This window comes from Artemia franciscana, chromosome 8 (genome assembly GCF_032884065.1).
Source record: "Artemia franciscana chromosome 8, ASM3288406v1, whole genome shotgun sequence".
Lineage (NCBI taxonomy): Eukaryota > Metazoa > Arthropoda > Branchiopoda > Anostraca > Artemiidae > Artemia > Artemia franciscana.
Window position 1 is genome coordinate 47013919 of NC_088870.1, and position 20008 is coordinate 47033926.

Here is a 20008-nt window from a genome sequence, read left to right on the forward strand (position 1 = left end):
ATGAGAGCTCTGAGACACAAAGTCCTTATTATTATCAAATTTCAGTAAGATCTGGGGTCTCCCGTTCGTAAGTTAAGAACTGAAATACCCCCCACCCCCAACTCACCCAAAGAGAGCAGATCTGGTACGGTTATGTCAATTACGTATCTAAGACTTGTGCTTATTCTTCCCACTTAGTTTTATCCCAATCTTTCCACTCTAAGCGTTTTCCAAGATTTCTGGTATCCCCGTCCAATTCCTCCCAACACCACCGGATCTGGTTGGGATTTAAAATAAGAGCTCTGAGACACATGGTCCTTCTAAATATCCGTTTTCACTATAAACAGGAATGGAGTCAGCATTCTTAATCAGTTAGATAAAAAAGAGGAAGTCGGATCAAACACTGAAAAGAGGTTTGTTATCATTTTCAATTCAAATAAAAAGTTTGATTAGAGAACCTCTTAGAAGAAGAAACTAAATGCGGCTGATAAAGAAAAAGGACTATAGCTATAATAGTCCATAATAGAGCTATAGAGACAAGGAAGACCGTAATTCAAGGAAGCGGTATTATTTGAGGAATAAGAGACTGCCACTGGCTTCTTAAAGTTGACAGCCTTATATTTATTAATAAACTAAGTCTCTGTACCATAGGGGGTAATTACTATAAGAGAGCTTAAGAGGCTACCACTTGATCTTCAGCCACCCTATGAAATTTGTAACTCAAGTCACTTTAGAAAGTCTCTTTCCCCAGCTTCAATCACAATAGGTATAAAACTATGTCCAGATCAACTAATTTCACAACATTGACCATAAAATACTCCAGGCATATTCACCAGAAGCCTGGATTGGTTAAGTTGACCTGGGACCGCATCCATCTAGAGATGGTACAGCCCATGAATGTAGAACATCATCTGAAGTAATCATCAGACGGATAGCTTGATTATAGGGGACTGGTATACGATTGTCCACATCATGTAAACGATACATACCAGTAGAAAGTTCATTTGAAGGGATCATGTATGAATCAAATTGAATATCATCAAAATCAGAGTATTCATAAGACCAGTATCATTGGTGCCCTGTCACTTTAATAGTTAGAGCAGGATTATGAATTTCATCAATTAAATAAAGAAGCCGAATAGAAGGAAGGGCAATAGCTACTAAAATAACAGCAGGAATAACGGTCCAAACTGTCTCAATTGCCTGACCATCAAGTAGATAACGATGGAGTAATTTATTAGAAAATAACGCAGCTAAGAAAAAGCCGACAAGAGAAGTAATTGAAATTACCACTAGCAAAGTATGATCATGGAAAAAAATAAGTTGTTCTATGAGAGGCGAGTTCCCATTTTGTAAGCCCAGTTGGAATCATTGAGACACTTTTAAAGGGGTTACCCATCTTTGGAGCTTAAATCCAATGCATACATGTTTCTGCCACTTTAAAATGTAGAGATGATAGTAATTTCTGCATAGGAGTGATCAGCAGGCGGATGGGGATGATTTCATTCCACACTTGATCTTAAATTAAGTGAAAAAACATTAATTCGTTTGGCAATCATGGCCTCTCAGATGCAAAAAATAAATATTAGAGTAGCAACTATAGATATAACTCTTCCTAACGAAGAAATTACGTTTCATAAAGCATACGTATCGGGGTAATCTGCATAACGACGTGGTATCCCAGCGAGACCTATGAAATGTTGAGGAAAAAAAAGTCAAGTTCACTCCTAAGAACATAATAAAGAAATGAACCTTGAGAAGAAATTGATTCATTCTTAATCCAGTCATTGGTGGAAATCAATGTACAAATCCTGCTATATTAGCAAAGACAGCACCCATTGATAAGACATAGTGGAAGTGGGCAACGACATAATAAGTATCATGGAGAACAATATCAATTCTGGAGTTTGACAACACAACCCCTGTAAGTCCTCCTACAGTGAATAAAAACACGAATCCAAGGGCCCACAGTATAGAGGGAGTTATAGTAAGTCGTGTTCCGTGTAAGGTCCCGATTCATCTAAAAATCTTAATTCCCGTAGGAATTGCAATGATTATAGTTGCAGCAGTAAAATACGCTCGAGTATCCACATCCATTTCCACAGTGATGGGCCCAAACAACAAAGCCAAGAATACCAATAGCAAGTATAGCATAGATCATACCTAATGTACAAACGCTTCCTTCTTACCTCTTTCTTGACTAATAATATGGGACACTATTCCAAACCCAGGTAAAACTAAAATTTACACTTCAGGATGCCCAAAAAATCAAAATAAATGTTGGTAAAGGATTGGGTCTCCACCACCCACGGGATCAAAGAAAGAAGTATTTAAGTTACGATCATTTAATAGCATAGTAATAGCCCCCGCTAGGACTGGAAGTGACAGGAGGAGAAGAACGGTCGTAATCCCCACTGCCCAAACGAAAAGAGGTGTACGATCAATGGATATTGATTGAGGCCGTATATTAATGATAGTAGTGATAAAATTCACAGCTCCTAAGATGGAAGAAACTCCGGCTAAATGTAGTGAAAAAATAGCTAAATCTACGGAAGGTCCGGCATGAGCAATGGCGGAGGAAAGAGGGGGTACACTGTTCAATCAGTCCCTGCACCTCTTTCAACCATAGATCTGGCTAAGAGAAGAGTTAGAGATGATGGAAGTATTCAAAATCTTAAGTTATTTAATCGAGGAAAGGCTATATCCGGGGCCCCTAAAATAATGGGTACCAGTCAGTTACCAAATCCCCCAATCAAGATTGGTATAACCATGAAAAAAATTATAACAAATGCATGAGCTGTCACAATAACATTATTTATTTGTTTGTCACCAATCAGGGAACCTGGTTGACCTAACTCTGCTCGAATAAGCATTCTTAAAAAAGTCCCGACTATACCGGCTCAAGCCCCAAAAATAAAATATAAAGTTCCAACATCCTTGTGATTTGTAGAATAAAATCAACGTTGTATAAGTAAAGTGGTTGATTTTAGGTGCTAAATTGTAAATTTAGTTAAGGATTATTCCCTTTACTATTGTTTAATTTATGGCTTAGTAGTTTAAAAAAATGTAAGATTGCAAATCTTGAGTTGTTTCTAACCCGGGCCTAATCAATTATAAATTATTTTTGTCGCAAGTGGATAATCTTGTATATAAGTGTTTTGTGCACGTAAGATTTTGATTCTTAAAGAGAAATTTACATTTCATATATAACAGTAGAGATGAGGTGCCTGATAAAAAGCATTACGTTGATACTGTAATTATGCAGATAATACCCCCATCTATGTTAAGTATAAGTTAGTAAAGCTTAGGAGCCTCTTATTTCCAGCTTTGAAGGCTGGCAGTTTAATTAACTTAAACCTTAACAAAAAGATTAGAGGGAGAAAAATATTGAGCCCTATTGATAAAATACCCAGGACCTCTATTTGCTCAGACTTCACCTCTGAGGGGAACAAAAGAGATCTTATAGCAATTTTAAAATAGAAATAGACTGAGAGACATGAGGTTTGACCTAACTCTGCTTGAATAAGCATTCTTAAAGAAGTCCCGACTATACCGGCTCAAGCCCCAAAAATAAAATATAAAGTTCCAATATCCTTGTGATTTGTAGAATAAAATTAACGTTGCCTAAGTAAAGTGGTCAATTTTAGGTGTTAAATTGTAAATTTAGTTAAGGATTATTCCCTTTACTATTGTTTAATTTATGGCTTAGTAGTTTAAAAAATCAAGTGGGACGGTCGGGATTTAAATTAAGAGCTTTGAGACACGATATCCTTCTAAACATAAAATTTCATTGAGATCCGATCACCCGTTCGTAAGTTAAAAATACCTCATTTTTTTTAATTTATCAGAATTACCCCCCCCCCCCCAAAAAAAAAAAACTACCCCAACACTCAGAGATTTCTCTAAATTCGGCAACAAGGGCTAATACAAGAAGAGGGGGTAAAATATTTATTTCCAGAGACATTCATTTAATAAAAAATCCCAAGAAGGGAGGTAGCCCGGCTAAAGAGAGAAGACTGAATGAAATCGAAGCTTTATAAATTAATCTGGCATTATTATTCATTTGGGTGAGGGAGTATGTCCCCTTTTGTTGGAGTAAAACTACTACAAAATATAGGATAACCAGATAAGTTGTATAATAAATTAATATCAAGAAAAATCTACTTATATTAACTATTAACCAGGATTAATGTCTAACAGAGGAAAACGCTATAATCAGCCGAAGGTTGGATTGGTTAATTCCCCCTAATCTGCCAATCAATGCTCTAACAAAAATAAAAAAAAGAATTTGTAAATTGTGTTATAGCCAGTCCAAGAAGAGATCCAATTTTCTGAAAAGTCATTAAAAGAGATAAAAACTTTCATGACATAAACTTAGAAATGCTTACTAGTCATATATGAAACGGGGCCGTGCCGATCTTAATTAGTAGGGCAAAAGGAATTAAAAATGAAAATGATTGATTCAGAACACTCGCTAAAAAGATGACTGAGGCTACCGATTGGATTAGAAAATACTTTAATCTATTTTCCTTTCTCTCTTCAATTATGATAGGGATAAATCTCAAAAAATTTATTTCCATTCTAAGCCACAAACCTAGCCAGGAGTGGGAGGACACTTTAAAAATATAGGAAAAAAAATAGACATAACCACTTAATCATTTAAAAAGAGATTGCTCTATCATTGGGGTATGAGCCCAGTAGCTTATTTTAGCTTACTCTTTAACACCTGCATGGGAGAAGACCCCCTCCACCGAGGTTACGCTTCATTTTGAAGCGTAACGAGGGAGGGAGTTCTTCTCACAGGTCAACCGTAATAAGATAATTCTATTTTACTTTAACAGTAGATAATATTAGACTCACATTAAACATTAAATCCCCCTTAAATCAATGAGTATTTTTTGGTCCGCGTGCGATTAAGATGAATGTATTTTTCAGTCCTCTTTTTCTAAGACAAAATAAAATTACCCCCCCCCCCCCAGGGGGGGCGAGTTAGACTTTTCTGTTTCTTCTTCTTGAACCAGGACAAAATTATTTATTCCACAGTTTCTTGGAGAAAAATTAAGGGTAGCCTAATTTACTTTTTGACAGGATTAAAGGCATTATACTGAAAAAGGCTGTTTTTCGAGCTAATATCAAGGCCCCCCCCATTAATCGTGTAAGACAGGATCATAAAATTCCCTAAACGCAACTTTTAAGCTGATGTTTAGCGATTTTAGGGGTTTTTGAATTGACAATTTGAAACAATCTCATTTATACAGAACGTCATTATAATGACATTAAATAAAGAAAATAATTTATCATTACAGGTACATTTAATAAAATATAAACTTATCCGTAGTATTTTTTCCTAGTCCTAACACTCAGTGTTAGGACAAAAAATACTACAAATAAGTTTATAACTATATTAAATTTTTAAACCCTCTTTAGAGGGTTGTATTAGATGAGATAGTGATTTTATTTATCCTGGAACACCAAATCTTCCAGGATAAATATAAATCAATATCTCTAGGTTATTTCAGAAACCCTCTAAAGAGGGTTTAAATAAAATTTAATAATGTACAAATGATATAAATAACGTAGAGCGGTGAATGTACTATACAGAACGTTATATAAACGAATATTAAATATATTATGCATACACACGTAGGCTTAACTCTTTAACAAGGCCCCTCCTCAGACATGTAGGTCTGGGCCTACATGTCTGAGGGGAGGGGGGCTTGTCTAGGGGTAGCCTACGTATTTAATAGAATATATCACTTCGTTACACACATTCTGTGAAGTACGTCATCATTGTGTTATATCTCATAGTTATTCCGGTTTTGACTGGTCGTTTAAGAGAGTCGTTTGCTATGTTAGGTTCGGTGACAAAATACTATTTACATGGTTATCTGAGGTCTTTAGGGGTGGGTTAGTTCCCTATTTGACTTTTTATTTCTATTCACCTTTTTCATAATCATAATCGTGGTATTACAAGTACTTAAATAAATTTTAATTCTACTTTAATACTTATGTAATAAAAATTTAATCCTATTAGTCCCGCCGGTCATATTCATTTTAATCAACACACTGAGTAAGGGGTGGGCATTAAGTCTCATAAGACCTATCTATAAGACAAGTAGTCAATATTAATTGACTAACATGCCTCAATTATTGTTTGTCATCCAAGCAACTTCTCTCCACATAAATCTGCAGCCAGGTTTAGATCATTTTCTACACTTAAATAAGAGCAACTTAGCGGATATCCCTTTCTGTTTATGGTGGCTAGAGAATGGGTTTCGGTCGCTTGCCGAGGCTACTGCTTTCACTAACCTTATACATTGTATCTGCGGTCATTTCCATCTAAATACTTCACTTTCATATATATTTGAATTAGTAAGCAAACGCAACTATATCGTTTCATTCATCATTACTTCCTTTTCATTTTTAAATACTGGTAGTCTTTGTGTGTGCTTTCTCTAAGTCCCATATTCATCAGTGAAAGTTTGATTCTAGCTAGTTTATTTACTTTTTCTACGAGTCATATACAAGATATCGTTTCAAATCGGGGGTCCAGTGATCGATATTATTGCCTATTTCTTAGGTATAGCGAATGAAAAGATAGGGGGATCACTTTGTGCCAGCATCCGCGGTCATACAAGGCCCTAGACCAAATATTTTAGGTGAATGGAGGAGCTTCGGTACAATCGGTACTATATATCGGTACTATCGGTACTTCGGATAAATTGTACATTCGGTACAACTTTAAACTAATAAGGGTGAAATCTGCATTTATTTCTTATTCTTTTGAGTAGAGCACTTTTTAGATGGTCAGAAAACTAGGATTAGATACCCTATTAGTCCATTCTTAATTAATCTGGGTAGTATTACTTAAACCTAAGGAATTTGGTGGTTTCTAAACTTGCTAGAGGAACTTGCCCCGTAAACCACAACCCACGAAACAACCAACCCGTCCTCGCTAAACAGCTTATATACCGTCGTTTAGGGGATTAAACAAATAATTCCCCTTAATTGCTTAGGCTAATAAATCAGATCAAGGTGTAGCTCATGTTCGGGAGAGGGTGGGTTACAATAAGAACTTATACGGAATCTTCATCTTATCGTGGAGAAGAAGGTGGATTTAGAAGTAAGTCTCGTCGACCTGAAGGAGGCTCTGAGAAATGTACACATCGCCCGTCGCTCTCTTGTCCGAAGAGATAAGTCGTAACAAAGTAGGTATACCGGAAGGTGTGTCTTGAAAGAGGGAGGGAGTTTGAACAAACATTTTGCTTACACTAAAAAGATACTCTTTAGAGTGCTCCCTAAATCTCTACTCATAAATCTACTTAAAACAATATTATACAAGTAAAAGAATTGAACTTACTCAAGGTCCAAGTACTGAAAAGGAAAACTCGTCAATTATAAAAAAGTTATTGTCTGTACCTTTTGTATCAGGGTTTATTAAATTTCGATCTCTATCGGCGAATCCCGAAATAAGGTGATCTATATCAGTTAAAGATGATTGTTTCATAACTATCTCAAAGACTGATATCGTTGTAAAAAATATTTCGTACCTTTATATCTGGTTGGCACAATATTCCTTTAGGGTACTCCGTAAGGAAGATTTTCTAGGGGACGAGCTCTAGAAAAATTACATTACAACATTTAAAAGGGACAAGACTGGGCTTAAAAGTTGCCTCGGTGCAATAACCATTGTCACTAGAATCATAATTTCAAAATAATTAATCCATACTAGCTGGCACTAATTATAGAAATTTAGCAATCATAATGATAGAATCAGTAGAATTACAAATATATTTAACATAATTTGTCTTATAAAATTTAAAAGGAATTCGGCAAAACTTATCTCCGCCTGTTTAACAAAGACATTGCCTCCTAATTTTGGGAGGTTGAGCCTGCCCACTGATGAATCAAAGGGCCGTGGTATACTGACCATGCTAAGGTAGCATAATCATTAGCCTTTTGATTTGAGGCTGGAATGAATGGTTTGACGAGTGATGATCTGTCTCTTTTATTAAATTGAAGTTAATTTTTAAGTGAAAAGCTTAAATAGACTTGGAGGGCGATAAAACCATATAGATCTTTACATTCAACCCTTTCGTCTTTCGGTAAGTAACTAGACATAAAAAGAGGATGTTTGGTTGGGGCGACGGTGAGAGCAGAATAAACACTCATAATATAAATACATTAATAAATGACCATTGATCCTTAGATGAATAAAGACCAAGTTACCTTAGGGATAACAGCGTAATTCTTTTTGAGAGTTCAAATCGACAAAAGAGTTTGCGACCTCGATGTTGGTTCAGGGACCCTACTGGGTGCAGCAGCTCAGCAAGGTAGTCTGTTCGACTATTAAACCCCTACGTGATCTGAGTTCAGACCGGCGTAAGCCAGGTTAGTTTCTACTCCCAAGGTAAATCCACTCATGATAGTACGAAAGGACCTCTTGAGATTTCATGTCTACTTGGCAGATAAATGCGTTAGATTTAGGATCTATTTATAAGGAGACCTTAGTTGACAGCAAGAGCTCAAATAATTTATTTTATTTTCTTACAAGTAGTTATGGTTCTAGTCTCAGTTGCTTTTTCAACACTATTAGAACGAAAGATTTTTGGATACATTCAATTGCGGAAGGGTCCAAATAAAGTCGGCTTTCTGGGGATCTTACAGCCCTTTTCTGACGGGATCAAACTATTTTGTAAGGAAGTCTCACTCCCTCTTATTTCCAACTTCATACCCTATCTCGTTGCTCCTGTGTTTAGCCTATTCCTCTCCTTCTTCTTATGAACCCTAATCCCATTCATGTCTTACGGTGCGAAATTCAATCTATCATTCCTTTTGGTCATCTGCGCGATGAGAGTGAGAGTGTACAGAATCATGGTGGCAGGCTGGTCCTCTAACTCCAAGTATTCTTTGCTAGGAAGAATTCGTGCAGGGGCACAGACTATCTCTTATGAGGTATCCTTAATTATCATTATCCTCTCGCCTCTAATGTTACTCAAAAAGCTCGACTTAGAAGGGTACCTAGTTAAGTTCTCTTATTTAGGTTGGCCTCTATATCTATGTGTCCCCCTAGGATTGTGCTGGTTCATCACAATTCTGGCAGAGACTAACCGTACTCCGTTCGATCTAGCTGAGGGGGAATCTGAGCTAGTATCAGGTTTCAATACAGAATATATAGGAGTCGGGTTCGCTTTAATCATATTATCCGAATACGCCAGCATTCTTGTCATATCTCTATTATTCAGTGTAGTATTTGGAGGTATAAGCTTTCTTATATTCTGTCTGGTGGTGTACTTTTATCTTTGGAGACGTGGGTCTTACCCTCGCTATCGTTACGATAACCTAATATATTTATGCTGGAAAAGTCTCCTTCTGGTATCTTTAATATTTCTCTGTTTCTATTGAAGTGTTTCTTAAGGGGGTTAAAAGTAAAGACCCCTGGTTGTATAATCAACCTTATTCTACTTTCAAAACATATGCTTTAATCGGCCAAGGAGTCTTATTAGACAATTTTGTCATTTATGTTAATAATAATTGGGGTAAGCAGAAAATACGAGAAATACAGACATGTTAGAATTTTCCCCAGAAAAATATGGGGGTCTTCTACGGGTCGTGCTCCAATTCATGTAAGAAGTAGGAACACTGAGACCCAGGATCAAAATAAGGGTTGAGCAATTGAATAGAACTCAAGACCTTGAAACTTGGGCTTAAATGTGAAGGGGAGAGACACAAGAATAAGGATGGAAGAAACAAGAGCGATAACCCCCCCCCCCCAATTTATTAGGAATAGATCGTAAGATAGCATACACGAACAGAAAATACCATTCTAGCTGGATATGGGCTGGGGTAATTAATGGGTTAGCAGGAATGAAATTATCCGGGTCCCCTAGAAGATAAGGTCTAGTTAGGGAGAGAACCACAAGAAAGAAGATAAGGACTATAAATCCAACGGTATCCTTAATAGTAAAATGAGGGTGAAATGGTAATTTGTCCAAGTTGGTGTTAATTCCAAGAGGATTATTAGAACCTCTTTGATGAAGAAATAAAAGGTGGATCATCGTTAAACCGGCCACTAGAAAGGGGATCAAAAAATGGAAAGTGAAAAATCGCGTCAAAGTGGGATTATCAACAGCAAATCCTCCTCACAATCATTGTACAACGTCACTACCAATATAAGGCACGGCAGACACCAAGTTTGTAATGACAGTAGCTCCTCAAAAGGACATTTGACCTCACGGGAGAACATACCCCAAAAAAGCAGCGGCCATCACAAGAAATAATAGGGCAATTCCAGTTATTCATGTCTCAAAATAATGAAAAGAACCGTAGTACATCCCCCGACCAATGTGAAAATAAATGCAAACAAAAGAAAAAAGAGGCACCATTGGCGTGGATAGTGAGGAGTAGTCAACCGTAGTTGACATCTCGGCAAATATGGGCCACTCTAGAAAAAGCCAAGTCCACTCTCGCTGTATAATGTATTGCTAAAAAGAGCCCAGTAACAATCTGGATAACCAAACACAGACCTAGGAGGGAGCCAAAGTTTCATCAAATAGAAATGTTGGCCGGCACAGGTAAATCCACTAAGGCAGAATTAATAATCTTAAGAGTAGGTTGCGTCTTTCGTAGAGATAACATTTCATTTTTTAAATCATGTAACCGCTAAATTATTGACCGCAAAGGCTTCTTATTTCTGTTCAAAAAATCAATAACCAGGAGTAGTGCTAAAAATAAGTACACCACTATGAATGAGTAGGCCGATACAGTAAGTCTATTAACATTAAAATTGATGACCATGAAATCCGCAGGATAGAGATATCCGAAAAAAGAGCTAATAAACATATAATTCCTATTCAAAATTAGGAAAGAGAAGATAATTGTAGGGAGGACTCACATGAATGAGGTCAAGTCAACAGCAAACTTTTCATTAGCTCTCAATGAAGACACATAAATAAATATTACTAGGATTCCCCTCTAAGAAGATTAAAAAAAGAACTAATGAAATTCAAAGGGAAACACTCTTAAGCATAATACAAATCAATAAAGTCTGAATGAACAACGAGAGTGTAAAAGCAAGAGGATGATTCATTAGAAGCATAAACACGGAAATAATAACAATAGATCCTAGCATGTCAAAAGGTAGTTTAATAAAAATATTAACTTTGGAAGTTAAAGATGTTAATAACTCTTTTGAAGACCGAGAGATTTCTCTAAATTCGGCTTACAAAAGAGATATTATTTTTTAATTACTCAGTCTATCATAATAATTTATTTATCACTCTTTCTGGGATTACTAATCTTTTCTTCAAGAAACAAGCATCTTTTAGTAGCTCTGTTGAGATTAGAATTTCTTATTCTTTTATTATTTGGGTTATTAGTATATTCAAACTACATGAGAATAATTAACGCATTCATCTTTCTCAGAATCACAGTTTGCGAAGGAGCTTTAGGACTATCGGTATTGGTATCTTTAGTACGTTCGTCAGGATCGGATCAAGTGCAGTTTTCAAATGAATAAGTGGTTCTTCACCTCAAGTTTAGTATATTTAACATTAATATACAAGTGAATATCAGAATTTCACTTAGAGTGAGGGAGCACTCTGCAAGCGTGAGGAGTGAGTGTGTGAGGAGTGTGAGGAGTGAGTGTGTGAGGAGTGAGGGAGCACCCTGCTAGCTCTAACTTCAGGAATTTTCTTCTTAATAGTTATTAGATTGAAGCCGAGCTGGCCATCAAGCTATAGAATTATTCTCGTAAGCTTGTTTGTCCTTTTATGGCTAACTTTCACCACGCAGTCATTCATTCTATTTTACGTTTTCTTTGAGTGTTCACTAATCCCCACAATTATTTTAATTCTCGGTTGAGGTTATCAGCCAGAACGTCTGCCCGCTTCCTATTATTTTTTATTTTATACCCTACTCTGCCTTTACTTTTTATCATTATCGCTCATACGAGCGCTTACTCAACGTCCTTCTTGCAATTTTGGGGAAATTTTAGAGACAAGACAATTTCCTTGCTAGCTATTCTTTCGTTCCTAGTGAAACTCCCAGTCTATTTTACACACATTTGATTACCTAAGGCTCACGTAGAAGCCCCAGTTACCGGTTCTATAGTGTTAGCTGCCATCCTTCTGAAGCTAGGGGGCTAAGGCCTTTACTTGGTACAAGGACTAAACATTTATAGAGAAACAATACTGATAGGGGTCTGCATAGTGGGCGGAATCTTCAGCTGCTTGATTTGCCTACGCCAATCCGATGTCAAATATCTAATTGCTTACTTCTCCGTAGCTCACATATCATTTGTTATTCTAGGTATACTTATATCTTGTACTTACACTAACATAAGATCAATTCTAATAATGGTATCTCATGGGATTTGTTCCTCTGGATTATTCTATTTAAGCTATCTATTTTATGTGCGTATCTGAAGTCGTAGATTCTTTCTTACTCGTAGAACAATGTCTCTTTTTCCATATTTATGCTTTTGATGACTTGGTCTTAGTTTTTTCAATATAGGCCTTCTCCATCACTCAACTTCTTTTCCGAAATATACTTTTTATCGGTGTGTTCAGTCTAGATTGGGTAGTAGTGGCTCTATCCGGGATCTGCTGGTTAGAGTATAGCTTAAAGGAATATTTAATCGGAAGAGCACATTTTATCCCTCTGCTTACTCTAATTCTCGTTTACTGTTATAGTTTAAAAAGAATATTAGTTTGTGGAACTAAAGGAGAACTATTTCTAACAGTATTGTTATATTTCGTATCAGGTTATGTTTTATTAATTATCGGGGTAGCTAGTATTTGTTGCTCATTCTCATTGTTTTTATCGGACGAAATTTATTTATTAAAAATATCCCTCTTGCATTTGGATTACCAAGTGTGTTTGGATTGGCTAGGACTATCATTTATTTTCTTAGTGTTTCTAATTTCTTCTCAAGTGATAATCTATTCTTCTTATTATATAAGTGACGAAATTTTTCTAAATCGTTTTATATATATATACTGTTAGGATTCATCTCTTCTATGGTTCTACTAATTATATCTTCAGACAGATTAAGACTAATACTAGGCTGAGATGGATTGGGGATTACCTCATACTTACTAATTATATTTTTATAAAAATTACACTTCTTCTTCTAGAGGGTTAATTACCATTCTAAGAAACCGAGTGGGGGACGTATTAATTCTATGATCACTGGGGTTAATATTTTACTCTAGGAGCTGGGACTACATATTTTTAAGATATTTCTCCCTATCAATCATGCTCCTTTTTATCCTATCTTCTTTTACCAAAAGAGCTCAATTACCTTTCCCCGCATGGCTACCAGCAGCTATAGCAGCCCCCACCCCTGTCTCATCTTTAGTTCATTCTTCCACACTGGTAACAGCCGGGATCTATTTGATGATCCGTCTGTCTCCCTCGTTTGATGAGAGAGGGTGCTGCCTACTGGTTATTATGGGAGCCTTAACTTCCTTTTTCTCAGGGTTGTTTGCATTCGGAGAAAACGATTTAAAAAGAGTAATCGCATTATCTACATTAAGCCAACTAGGAGTAATAATATTCTCTCTAGGTTTCGGGCTCACGCTATTTTGTTACTTCCATCTTTTTGCTCATGCACTTTTTAATGCCCTTCTTTTTATATGCTCAAGGGTTGTAATCCACTCATTAGGCGTACAAGACATAATTCGAATGGGAGGGGTATCCAAAATACTCCCTTATACTAGCTACGTTATTTTAGTGTGTTCTCTAAGATTGATGGGATTCCCATTTTTATCGGGTTTCTTTTCAAAAGATTTAATTATCGAATCCTCAGAAGACCTAGGGATATTAATCCCCAGCGTACTTATATTAGGTTCATGTCTTTTAACGAGAAATTATTCTTCCCGAATTGCAATAATATGTTTATGTTCCCATAATTATAATTTAAGTTGCCAGTACAGGGACGAAGAAGGGGACTATCTAACTCCCCTCTTTGTTCTTTACTGGGGGGCTGTTATAGGAGGATATATCTTTTATTGATGTTTTCTGGAGGACGTAAGAATTATCTTGGGCGCATTTGAGAAAATCCTCCTTCTCTCTCTTATCAGATTGGGGGTAATATTACCTTACTTTATCAAATCACTCAGCCTGAGTCTAAGACACTATATAAGTAGAATATTATTTTTACCATTTATTACGGGGCGGACAAGCTGTATACCCCTAGCTATGGGTGAACTTCTTTATTACGAGGGCGACTGTGGCTGGATAGAAGAAGCGGGACCCTCATTAATTTATCAGAATAGCTCATGGGGTTCATCTGTATTTTCGTTCCTAACCTCCTCCCCATATAAGGTACTCATCCTAACTTCTTTATTATTCACATTATTTATATATTTCTATAGCTTAACAAGAGCACAACACTGAAGATGTTGGGGTGGATAATTCCTGGAAATATTTAAAGGACATTTGTCCATCTATGCATTGAAAATGCATTGCATTAAATATACTATATAAATAGGCAGTGACTAGAATTTAACTACCCGGTTGAAGAGTTAGCAGCTCTCATCCTTCTTTCTGCCTCTTAACAGGGGTTATCCCTTCCTCTTCATTAACAATGAAGTGCTATTAATTAGCTTCTGCTAAAGAGTGGGGGCCAAGGGGCCTAAATTCAGGTCGAAACTGGATTTGATAATATCAATTCCCACTCTGAGAGAAGGGATACCCCTCTTTTAGGATGCAAACCCAATGTTCTACTTAAACTATCCTCCTAAATAAAATAATTTTTGATAAAGTTGACAATTATTTAATTCACCTCAGAGCACCCTCCTTTCATTCATAAAACACTCCCGCAACAAGAATGAAGGAAAAGAAGATAACCAGGTAGGTTGTTGGGTAAGACATGTTCAAAAATACTATGGGCAGGAGTAGAGTAATCTCTACATCAAAAATAAGAAAAATAAGAGTAATAAAAAAAAACCGGATAGAAAAGGGGGCACGAGAGGAATTTAAAGAATCAAATCCACATTCAATGGGGATCTTTTTTCGCGATCCAGAGGGACGTTTTTATTTACAAACACCCCTAGTATTAACATAATAGAAACAAGCATAAAAATTTTCAATCAAACTAAAATAATTATCTTCCCCTAATAGGATCCCTTGATTAGAAGTCAAGTATAATACTTATACTAGAAAGATTTATTGCCCTCATCAGTAGATAGAAAGATAAAGAAATAATCATACAACGTCAACAAAGTGTCAGTATCAAGCCGCAGCCTCAAACCCGAAATGGTGTTGGGGTGAGAAGTAACACTTAGTGTGACGTAAAATACAAATAATAAGAAAAATAGTACCAATAAGTACATGCAAGCCATGAAAACCTGTTGCTAAAAAGAATGTAGATCCATAAATTCTATCTGCAATAGTGAAAGAGGCTTCTATATACTACAATCCTTGTAGAAATGAAAAGTATAATCCTAGCAATACAGTAACGAAAAGTCCCTGGAGACACTGATCAAAATTATTTTCTATCAAAGCATGGTGGGCCCAAGTTACTGTAACTCCTGAAGCCAGAAGGATGCTAGTATTAAGCAGGGGTACTTGAAATGGATTAAAGCTTTCTACTCCAATTGGGGGTCATAAGGCCCCAACTTCAATATTAGACGACAAGCTTCTGTGAAAAAATGCTCAAAAGAAAGAAACAAAAAAGAAAATCTCAGAAATAATAAATAAAATTATTCCCCATCGTAACCCAAACCCAACCTTCGTTGAATGTATTCCTTGAAATGTGATTCCTTCTAGAAGTGATTCCTTCACTAGAAGTGTATTTCTTCTAGTGACACATCTCGTCACCATTGATATGAAACAAATACGAGTGTGGCCAACCCCGTAAAGAAGAGTATTCTGTCAAAAGAATGAAACCATTTGACAAGTCCCGAAGTCATTGCAAAAGCTCCTATGCCTGTAGCTAAGGGACAGGGTCTAACGTTAACTAGATGATAGGGGTGATTTAATTGATTCATTATTCTCTTGCGTAGAGAGTTATTAGAGTCATAAAAACATAAAATAGAATAATAGCCACAGAGAATTCCAGTATTAATAAGACAATCTGCGAGAAGACTACTATTGTAGTAATATAGGCATTTTCCAGAGTTCCTTGAGCCCCTAAAAGAGTTAATAGGAGATGGCTGGCAATCATATTGGCCGCAAGCCGGACAGAGAGTGTAATAGGCCGAATCATATTCTAATGATTTCAATTACCAGTATAAAAGGTATTAAAGGTGCCGGTGTTCCTAAAGGTACAAGATGGGCTAAAGCATTTGTAGTTTCCATAACTCAAGCATACATGATAAAAGAGATTCAGAGGGGGACTGCGAGTCTTAAGGTAACCGTTAGATGTCTAGTAGCAGTAAAGATATAGGGGAACAAACCAATAAAATTATTAAATAAAATAAATAAGAAAAGGGCAATAACTAGGATATTAGCACCAAATCTAGTCGGGTCTATAAGGAGAGATATCTCCGATTCAATCCCATTAAAACTCTCTTAGCTAAAAATTGAGGTCGTGAGGGGATTAATCAAAAAGATATAAATCACGTATATAAGACTTTTGCTTATGTTTCCGACCAATTTTCATCCCGATACCTCCAATCTAAGCGTTTTCCATGATTTTAGGCTCCCCCCAAACTCCCCCTATTGTCACCAGATCCGGTCGGGATTTAAATTAAGAGCTTTGAGACACGATATCCTTCTAAACATAAAATTTCATTGAGATCCGATCACCCGTTCGTAAGTTAAAAATACCTCATTTTTTCTAATTTATCAGATTTAACCCCCCCCCCCCCCAAACTACCCCAAAGAGAGCAAATCCGTTCCGGTTATGTCAATCATGTATTTAGGACTTTTGCTTATTTTTCTCACCAAGTTTCATCCCGATCCCTCCACTCTTGAGTGTTTTCTAAAATTTTTGGTTTTCCCCTCCCAACTCCCCCCAATGTCACCAGATCTGGTCGGGATTTAAAATAACAGCTCTGAGATACAGTATCCTTCCAAACATCAAATTTCATTAAGGTATGATAAACCGTTCGTAAGTTAAAACTACTTCATTTCTTCTATTTTTCCCGAATTAACGGGCCCTCCACCCCCCCCCAAGATGATCAAATCGGAAAAAAGACTATTTATAGTTTAATCTGGTCCGGTCCCTGATACGCCTGCCAAATTTCATCGTCCTAGCTTACCTGGAAGTGCCTAAAGTAGCAAAACCAGGATCGACAGACCGACAGAATATGCGATTGCTATATGTCACTTGGTTAATACCAATTGCCATAAAAACCCACCCGCTCTCCTACTGAAGGATCCTTTATGCCACAAGAAAGAATTTGATAAGACAGGGTGTGCAAATATTCGTTATGTTAAAGAGACTAAGGATAGTGTTATGGTATCGGTACCATATCAATCATCGAAGCTCAGTTGTGATCTAAAGGTTAATTTTCTTGACTTCACAATTTAACTTGGTAAAATCGTTTTCCCCGATTCAACCATCTTTGGAGCTGAAGAGAGAAGAAAAACTAAAAAAAATCAGGTATTTTTAACGTATATAACGTACGGGTGAAATTACTGGGGTGACCTACTCTCCCACAGTCCCCAGGGGAGGGGCTGTAAGTTACAAACTTTGACAATTGTTTACATTTAGTAATGGTTATTGGGATGTGTACAGACGTTTTGAGGGGGATTTTTTTCTGGTTGGGAGGAGGGGGACGAGTGGGGGGGGGTTGGTGTGATGATTTTCCCATGGAGAATATATCAAGGGGGATGAGAGTTTCCATGAAGGGGGAGCAAGATTTTCTAGCATTCTTTAAAAAAATGAAAAAATAAATACGAAAACGTTTGTTCAACTGAATGTAAGGAGCAGCGTTAAAACAAACGAACAGAAATTGTTAAGCATACGAGGAGGTTCATCTCCTCTTAAATACCTTGCTCTTTATGGTAAAGCATTTTTTGTATTTTCAACTATTTATTTTACGACCTTTATGATTCAGGGGTCCTCAAACAGTTTGTGGTAACGAACTGTAATAAGGATCGACCCAGTTCAATAGTAACCAAAAAACAAAATTTTGACACCAATAGTTACATCAAAAGAATTCCATTTTAATTCTAATTTTAAATATATAAGTTTCATCAAGTTTAGTCTTACCCATCAAAAGCTACGAGCCTGAAAAAATTTGCTCCGTTTGAGAAAATAGGGGGAAACATCCCCTGAAAGTCATAAAATCACACCATCAGATTCTTACCTTAGTAAAACTCACACCATCAGATTCAGCGTATCAGAGAACTCTACTGTAGAAGTTTCAAGCTCCTATCTATAAAATGTGGAATTTTTTTTATTTTTTCCAGAAGACAAATCACGGATGCGTGTAATTTTTTTTCTTTCTTTTTCCAAGTTGTGATCGTATTGACCCAGTGATCCTAGAATTTTGTGAGAGGGCTCATTCGAACGGAAATTAAAAATTTAGTGCCCCTTTAAATGACCAAAAAATTGGAGGACATCTAGGCCCCCTCCCACGCTCATTTTTCCAAAGTCGTTGAATCAAAATTCTGAGATAGCCATTTTATTCAGCATAGTCGAAAAACCTTATAACAATGTCTTTGGGGACGACTTACTCCCCCACAGTCCCCGTGGGAGGGGCTGCAAGTTACAAACTTTGACCAGTGTTTCACCAGAGTCATCGTTTTGCAATCGGACACGCAAATTTATAGTTAATTTTAATGTCTGTACGTCTGCCCATAAATTAGAATTTTTCAGGCAAGCATAAATTTCATCCGCAAGGGCTGATTTAGGTATTATAGGTAATGTTTGCCTGAAATTTCCCGCAAGTACATTGGCAGTACATTAATGTACTGCCAAAGGGTTTCGAATTTAATCGCAAATCTCGCAATGATCGCTCCAGAGCCTCGATCGATTTTGTGTGTGCCATTGTGTACTCTTCCCAAATAATAAGTTTGCATTGCTGCAATACTTTACACATACCAGATGATCTGGTTATCTGAACAACCCACTGGTTATCTTCTTCGATGGTGGTACTGTTATATTTCTTTATTATTGCTGCTTTACCGCCATCTTCAGTAGATCTTCTATATTTTGGGTAAAATCATTGCCAGTAATTGTGTTGGGTACTAACAGTCAAGGATAATGCTTTGTGCAACTTCCTTTTGCCATGCATGGCGATTTTTCATTCGGTGAACTGAAAAGTTCATGTATCATATTTTATACCACGAAATCATATCAGCCCTTATCGACATTTTCATCAGGTATTTCATCATATATTAATGGTTATTGGGAAGTGTACAGACGTTTTCAGGGGGAACTTTCCATGGAGGGATTTGTCATGGGGGAAGATTTCCATAAATGGGGGGAAGCATATTCTAACATTATTTGAAAAACCAATGAAAAAATAAATATGAAAAAGTTTTTTTCAACTGAAAGTAAGGAGTAGCATTAAAACTTAAAACGAACAGAAAATATTATGCAATCAATCAATCAATTTATTGATACTAAAAGAAAAAACTATTACAAAAGTAAAGTGGTTACTAGGCCCAAGAAGCTTTGCTTGTAATGGACCACAGAGAACAAGAATAAAACACTATTATAAAATACATACATACAAAAAAAAAAAAAAAAAAAAAAAAAAAAAAAAAAAAAAAAAAACACTGGAACAAGACAAGGACATTGAATAGATAGGATATTTAACAGATAGAAGATTTAGAAGGAGATTTAACATATAGCTGAAAATGATTTTAAAAGAAGAGAAGAGACATACTAATTAGGAAAGGATTAATAAAGAGAGAAAAATTATTGAATTGGAAATACCCGACGAAATAATGCCTTTGCAGAAAGAAAAAGAGGGACATCCGAAGGGATGGAGTTCCATAACTCCAAAACTCGCTAAAGTATTTTTAGTAATTTCAACCATTTATTCTACGGCCTTTGTGATTCAGGGGACAAAATTTTAGCTTTAGTGTAAAGAGCGAGGTATTGACGAGTGGGCGAACCCTCTCA

The 20008-nt window shown here is 36.5% G+C and overlaps 3 pseudogenes; 1 reads left to right on the forward strand and 2 right to left on the reverse strand.

The window, feature by feature from the left end:
* Positions 1 to 2247: 2247 nt before the first annotated feature.
* Positions 2248 to 2852, reverse strand: LOC136030497 (cytochrome c oxidase subunit 1-like; annotated as a pseudogene).
* Positions 2853 to 7136: 4284 nt separating this feature from the next.
* On the forward strand, positions 7137 to 12495 carry LOC136030578 (NADH-ubiquinone oxidoreductase chain 4-like; annotated as a pseudogene).
* Positions 12496 to 15162: 2667 nt separating this feature from the next.
* Positions 15163 to 15974, reverse strand: LOC136029840 (cytochrome c oxidase subunit 3-like; annotated as a pseudogene).
* Positions 15975 to 20008: the final 4034 nt, after the last annotated feature.